This window comes from Sitophilus oryzae, unplaced genomic scaffold (assembly GCF_002938485.1).
Source record: "Sitophilus oryzae breed Bouriz unplaced genomic scaffold, Soryzae_2.0 scaffold_815_pilon_pilon, whole genome shotgun sequence".
Lineage (NCBI taxonomy): Eukaryota > Metazoa > Arthropoda > Insecta > Coleoptera > Curculionidae > Sitophilus > Sitophilus oryzae.
In genome coordinates this window covers 3320209-3328642 of record NW_022147434.1, presented here as the reverse complement: position 1 = coordinate 3328642, position 8434 = coordinate 3320209, and positions in this window count along the sequence as shown.

Below are 8434 nucleotides of genomic sequence, written 5' to 3'. Positions count from 1 at the left end.
GCTATCAGAACACCAGGTCGGTATGGTCTTTTGAAGATTTTTTACCCCTCCGAAAAAACTCTGAAAAAAAAAAAAAATGGCCCGGGCCTGAAATGTCGAAATCGGGTCTGAGCCCAATGAAGCAACGTAGTTTTTGGGCTCGTATAAGCGGTTTAATAAATCTATATATATATATATATATATATATATATATATATATATATATATATATATATATATATATATATATATATATATATATATATATATATATATATATATATATATATATATATATATATATATATATATATATATATATATATATATATATATATATATATATATATATATATATATATATATATATATATATATATAATAATAATAATAATAATCGTCTTTATTGAAGAAAAATATGTGTAACATTACATATATTACACATCATGCAACAAGGGTGGCGAAATTTAACAGAAAATGTTATTCTTACATTTAACCACCCATAGCTGCATAGTTGTGTTGACAGCATTAAGATACAATAAAAACATGAAATACACACAAAAAAGATAAAACTGATATTAAAAAATACACAAAGTTAATTATTATACATATATACAAGTAACTATTGTGAAGATAATTTAGGTTTAAATTTTAATTAATGAAAATATCTTGAGAAAGAATTTTTATATCTTCTTTGCAATTTTACAGCAAGACAAAAAATGTTTTATAAACTAACAAATTAAAAAATATACAGTTAATTCTTATACATCGAAGAAAAGTATACATCACTATCTCTTCCAATCATCGGAGGGCAAAAAAAACCAAAGAACAGATAAAGAATTATTGAAATTATCTAAATACAAAAAAAAACGAAAAATACAATAAATACAAGAAGCGAAATACCCATAGGACGTTTTTGGAGAGGTGAATCCGTCACAAAGATATAGATATTTTTTTAAAATCTAATAATATGGCAAAGAATCTTAAGCGGCCCATACATCAAATAAATTGTGCAACACGGGCTGTTGCGCAACAAGTCGCCAATGTATGGCTCTGTTTGGCGCGTTTTCGCATTTGTTTGATAAGTTTCAAGAATGTTTGAATTATTATTTTATGCAACGGGACTGTTTGCGCAACGCATTGTGTGGTGTATGTGTGTGTTGCGCTTCGTTGTGCAATATTTTAGTTGCCAGCCGGTTTTTTTGGCGTCGCTTGTTTCTCGAACAATGCACAACTTTTTTGTTCGATCAAAATTTTGCCAAGTGTATGGGTGATTTAAAAGTTGTACAACGCAACGTTGGGCATCGCTTTGTTGCGCAATTTGTTTGATAATGTATGGACCGCTTTACAGTACAGACGTGCATCTTGCAATGCGTACAGACGAGAGCGTGGGCAAGACATTCCAAAAGTGTGAGCGGGTCTCGCGGTTTTCGCTATGAGCTGTCATTCTTATGATTTGACTCAATCTTATGTTTTTTTAATGAGATACCCTGTATATTATCTATTTATTTTATTGGCCTTCTTATGAGCTTTCGTGAAATATAATATAATCTATACTTATTTTCATAAACAAGGTAAAAAAATGCATTAAGTTTTTTACACAGGCGGCCGGTTTAAATTCGGTAATCAAAAAATCGAATTATCAAACAATTTATTCGATGTTAAATTTTGGTTATTGACTATTCCACGCAATGATTAAAGAATACAAGGACGAATAACACCTGCAACCAAATTGTTACCATACCACCAAACAGTGCGTGGCACATGCTTTGAGAGATACTTATAATTTTTGATAAATGTTTTGACCACGCCTATTACAGTATATGCGGTGGTATCATACTAATTAATTACAAAAAAAACGTATTAAAATGTTACCCTACAGAACTAGGGCTAGGAAAAATCTGTGTTTAGCATCTTTTGTTTCGATAAAAAGTAGCACAGTGATGTGAAAACCGCAACTTTGCATCTATATCTATACTCATAAACGAGAAACCCCATAAAACACACAAAAATGGGAGACCCTCTACAGACCGTTATTTTAATCTTTTATAAAAGATATATTTTTAAAATAAATGTTTATTAATTAGTTACGTTTAATAAAGTTCTAGTTCCATTTTAAATTAATATTCTTAAGTTTTAGGTTTACTATATTTCTTTGAAGTCCATAAAAGTATGTTAAATATTCTTCTAAAGTGTACATTAAATTAATCAATCAAGCAACTACAGCACTTCAATAATTAGACTAATTTATTTAACCGAGAATTGTATTAAGTAGGCTGAGTTGTTAATGATAATAAATATGCATGAGTACATCAGTTTTTACTAAAAAGATATATAAGGATTAAGTAAGAAGTTTAGCAGAATTTAATTATGTGTAAAATTTGAATTTGCTTCAATATGTTATTTAGACAAAAAAGTTGGTGTTTATTAGATATTAATATTGCTTATTAAATTACATATTCAATTCCTATTATTTTTTTACTATCGCTTCCTAGTTAAAATAACCATCTTTATTAGTATCTTTACATATGTAAATAACAGTAATAATTCTTCCCATCTCATTCAAATATCATACGAACCTATTGATTAACGTAAGAACTCTAGCAACTTACAAGACACAACTCGAAGTCCGTACTTTACTGACTACTGATATTTTCTACAGCAATGTATACCGGCGTTGAGAACAATAGGAAATCGCATGCAAACATTAAACTGTCCAGATATTGGCACCTCTGTGAATTTTACAGCAAAGTTTTGTAAATAGACTTTTTAAAGGTCTGCGTATGCTGAATAGACAAATAGACATGGCAAATTTGAACAATTTTGGACAAGCCGATTTTAAGTAATTTAAGAAACACTGCATCTATTTTTAAATGAAATCTGAACAAGTAACAATGCAAAACCAGGCAAATACCAATGTAACTTAGGTTGTCATACTATAATTTGGCCAATGTCAAATTGTATATTTTAAAAGAAGGTTTTAGGCTTTTGTCTCATGCGAATCAGTTATAAATTACAAAAACATTTCGGGGACACTGAGCAAAGATATTATCATAGTAATGTAGAGTGCACAACAAATTACATTTGACAATGAGAGAATCATTAGTTGACCACTTAAGGTATGTTGATATTTGATTGGTTTTGTTACCTGTTTAGTTTTAATTTAAAAATAGATGCAGTTTTTCTATCACTGATAAAAAAGATAGACTTGAACTAAAGTCGTCATCGTTCTTGAAAAAAAAATAGTGGCAAGAGAATTTATTTTAGCGTAAAAGAAAATATTTTGCCTGAAGAAAAACTCTCTTAACTCAAGAAAACTGGTTCTCTTGAAAAATTCTCTTGAAACTATTTTCATTCAACCAAGTGCAAGTTACTTTGTTTCAAGATAATAAGAAAAATACGCTAGGAAGTACTTCATTCAAGAAACATGGCCATTTTTCCAATAGCTAAATACTCTTTTGATGAAAAATAATAACGACATGCAAAGACGATGACGAAGGACGGTATATACAATCAGTCGGCATGGCATAGCAGTCCGATCAGTCGTACGTCGCATTTCATAGGTCGCACATCATAGTACGCACGGGTTTTGTTGCTTGGAATTTTGCATAATTTGCTTTTTAAACGCATATCGTATAACAAATTAGTGATCGTTATTAACATGCATTTGTCATTTTTATGGACAAATTTTAGGATATATGAATTGTTTAAAGGAGTTTCTGAAAAAAATGGAAATTAGAGCATTTATTTGCTATATTTGAAGGTAAGAGACATTTACCTAATGCACCTGTTTAGATAATGCATGCGTGACTATAGATAGAATAAGAATATAGGTATCGATTTTTTTATGCAAATACTTACAAAAATTTTAGAATTTCAAGTCGTCGTATTCAAAAATTCAAAATGTGACCAAAGTTTATAATTTTAATAATTTATTTGCTTTACTTTGATTAATCGTGATGTAAAATTTTTTTATAATTTGTAGAGCGATTGCAAAACCCCAAAAAATACCAAGGAGTGAAGAAGCAGAGATAACTACTATCGAGGAAAATAATATCACCTTTACTTACTACAGACCAGGAAAACCTAAATTTATCAGAAAATAATATACCTCGTAATATGCCTGTATATGCCTGTATATGATGTATAGACTTCTCTTAGATCAAAATGAATTTTAGTTGGATCAATAGTATTCGCTATTGGTTTAAGAAAAGTGTCTCTTTAATCAAGAAATGTCCCTTTTCAATCAAGAATTTTTGCGTGAATCAAAGAAACTATTGTTCTTGTAGCAAGAACTTCTTTGCATATTCATTTTGGGTCAAGAGTGAAATACTTTGGACAGATAGATTCTTCTATTCTCTAAAGTAATTTTTTAAAGCTTATGAAAAGATAGTTAATGCTTTGGGTAAAGAAACGTCGTTCTTGGCCCTATTGAAAAGCGCCAATCTTTTGGGTCAAAGTCATATTCATTTGGACTGAGAGATCCTTTTTTTCAGTGTAATATTACTTAAAATTGGCATGTGTATTCAGCATAGGCAGACCTTTAAAAAAACTATTTACGACTTTGATGTAAAATTAATGAGATTTAAAACAAAAATTCTAACTAAAAAGCGTAAACTATTCTAACTATTGATATTATTTGACAATATGGTATTAGCCTTGTATTACTTATGCAGAGGTTGTTAGAGGAAGTTTATCTGGCAACACTGAGAGCAGTCTTGAATTGTCATCGGCATTGTAGTCGATTTGTGCTCCGATGTCGACATTAACAGATTAATGTTGGGGTTTGATTTTGTTTTTTGTTGTTATGTTTTGCGTTATTCTCGAGATTAACCGTTAACATTAACAGGTTAATGTTGACATTAACCGAGTATTGGGACCTATAATATATATATATATATATATATATATATATATATATATATATATATATATATATATATATATATATATATATATATATATATATATATATATATATTCATTTTGCCAACCATGGACATATTCGGCGCCTTGTTGACTAACTGGATTTTAAATTTCGTGCTGGGGATTCAGGTGGTAATTCTGCTGTAAAAAATGTCAAGTTGCCGCATTTATTTATTTCCTGACACTGTCATTCGTTTTGATATTTTAGTTTTGTATTAGGTACGAGTTTTTAGTTTAAATACATAGTGTTGTGATACTTTAACCTTAAAAATGTTTATTAGCAGACCTTGCAGTTGAACTTTGTTCTTTTTAGAACCTCTTTGAGTGCAAAGTGGTACAAAATAGCTTAATAGCCGTAAAAAACTCATTTGAATATATATTATTATATTATATTAGAATATGTTGAACGAGAAAGCAGTAGTAATGGCCCTTTATGTCCATTAAGTGCTGTTAAGAAGGTGAGTTTTGTTGATATAAATAATAACTGTTTATATATTTATAATTAATTCATTTTTGTTTCCTAAAATATTTTGATTATAAAAAAAATATATATAAAATGATTATAAGAAAATATATAAAAGTGTGCAATACTGTGCCGGTCAAGTTTAATCACGTGACTAAAAGTTTATTTAGTATGAACTGTATTTTTGAAGTTCTGAATTTTTTTTAATTTGTATGCCAGTCCAAAAAGATATTTTATTTCATAATCTACCATTGTCTACCGCTTTCAATCAAAGATTATGTAAAATTTACTTTAAATGCAACAATATTTTTGTATGGGTAAAAATAAGTAAAATACCGATACGTAAATATAATTCAATAATACGATCGAAAAATAGGCGAGAGCGTTCGGAAATGACATTCTATATTACGTAAAATTTTATGATGAATGATATCGATAGTTCTAAGCCAATTTGAAGCCGTTTTTTTTTCGACCGTACCATACAAGTATTATTCAGTCCTATAACCGTATTAAGAGATAACATATAACAGTAACAAATGATTAACTGATATTTAACAGTGCGTGCTATGTAAATTCCTTTCAAATTACTTACGTATCTACGTTAAGTGTAATATACATAATAATAATTGCTTCACTATTTATCTAAAGAGACATTAGCATCCTCTTGTTTTTCTCATCTTAATGATGTAGTAACATTGACATCTTCATTTCTATTCATCTAATGACTGAAATCTCAAAATTATATCTTAAAAGATCTTTCTACTATACATCATGCTATCTATCCGTTGTGCGGTAAATTAAATACGACTACTTGTTTTAAATTCTTACGCTTCCTATCTTAATGGACGGAAAATCCTGTTATAGCAAAAATAATCACGCAAGTTATCCCTATTTTAATAGTCCTTTTCCGGCAACAGCATAAAACTGATGGATGTTTAAGTAAATAAATAATTAGGCGGTTTACTTTTTATACTCCACGCACTTTAGTTTTCTTATTATTAAATGTCAAATACCCTACTGCCTACTTTAAACAGGTTTTAACCTTTTTTTATTTTTGAGCTAAATGGAACATTCATTAAAAAATTAAATACAGGAATGCCTCGTTTTACGGGGCATATTTATACGTGGCTTCTCTTACAGGCTTTTGCGTTTTTTAATGCAGGTTTTTCTTGTTTTCTAAATGCAGATTAAACAAAACCTTTTGATTATAATACAAGATTCATATTATTCTCATCTATCTATAGTCTAGAGCAGCGTTTCTTAAAGTGTGGTCCACGGACTCCTTAGGGGTCCATAGCATGTGTATCGCCAGTTAATCATATTTATTAAGAAAAGAAATAGTGTAGGGCGGCGAATTCAGTAGATAATTAATAACTAAACACTACGCGATAAGGACCAAAAAAACAAAGTTGAAACTGTTCTCTTATCAAACGATGTTATTCATTCTAGAATTGATGAAATGTGGTCAAATGTTTTACAAGTTGTTGAACAATTAATTGCTTCACCGTTTCCATTCAGCATTCAATTGGATGAAAACACCGATGTGTCACAATGTAGCCAACTCTTGGTATTTGTTCATTAGGTACAACAAAACATACGTAGTATTAAAGATGAGTTTCTTTTTTGCAATTAACTTTAGGAGACCTTGCTTCAGATGTTTTTGAAATAACAAAGGTTTTGCAACGAACAAAATATAGACTGGAAGACTAAACTTGGTAGTATCTACACCGATGGAGCTCCCGCAATGCTTGGTAATACGTCTGGTTTCGCGGCTTTGGTCAAGGAAGAGATCCCTCATGTCATAATAACTCATTGTGTCTTACATCGACATGCTTTGGCTTCACGAACTTTACCTACATTTCTGAAGAAAGTTGTGTCAAAATAATTAACTTCATCAGAGCAAGAGCCTTAAACCACCGCCTGTTTAAAAGACTTTGTCAAGAAACTGGGTCAGAACATGAAGTGCTGCTTTACTATACAGAAGTTCGTTAGCTGTCAAGGGGACAAGTCTTAAAGCGGTTGTTTAAGTTGAGGAACAGAAGGGTTACTTTTTTCTAAAAGATAAAGGAAATTCACTGTCTGAATATCTTGAGAGCGAAGATTTTGTAGAGGGCCTAGCTTATTTGGCAGATATATATTTACTCAATTGAATGAGATTAACTTGTCTCTTCAGTGCTCTGCGGTGACCATCGTGTTTGCATCTGAACGGCTGAAAGGTTTCATATGTAAACTGCCACTTTGGAAAAAGAGGGTTTGAGGGCTTTGCAAATTTTCCGATGTTTGAAGAGTTAATAGCACAAGGTGACGGCAACACGGTATCAAGAATGCTACAGAAAGAGGTGTCTAAGCATTTGGATACATTGCAAACTTCTTTTGAAGGCTACTTTAACTTAGAATCGCTTGAACATGAAACGTGGGTGCGGGGTCCATTTATAATGGATACAGATAATATCCGCGATGAAGATCTCATTAAAGATTACTAAATTGACATGAGATCAAAAAAAGTTTTGAAAGCTGAATTTTATGCAAAAGGTCGTGGCGAGTTTTGGTGTTCTTTAAGTCAAGCTTACACTCTCCTTGTCAAGCGAGCTATGTCCGTTCTGATACCATTTGCTACTATTTGCCGAGGCAGGGTTCTCGGTTCTTGTCTCAATAAAAACAAAAAGTCGAAACCGATTGAACGTTGCAGATAATGTGCGCCTTGCCTTGTCGAAGAACAGTTAACCTAATAGAACAGTTAACCTAATAGGACTGCTCATTCAGCCAAAAGTGTCCGCCAGGTGCATGCAAAAACTACTCGCTTTGTGACGTCATTGTATTTAGTTTATTTATTTAAACACCTTATATGTATGCAGTATAGAAAATTAACTGTATAAATCGTATTAAATACTCGGATAATGCATTTTTAAGAACAGCAGTTCCCAGCATCACCTTTTGCAAGCATTCTTTTTAGAGTACTTCCATATTTCGCTTTAAAATAATTAATAAACAAAATCGTGGGCACTTAGTATGCACTTTGTCACAATCCACAACACAAAATGAACGTATTTATACACTCTATAGCTC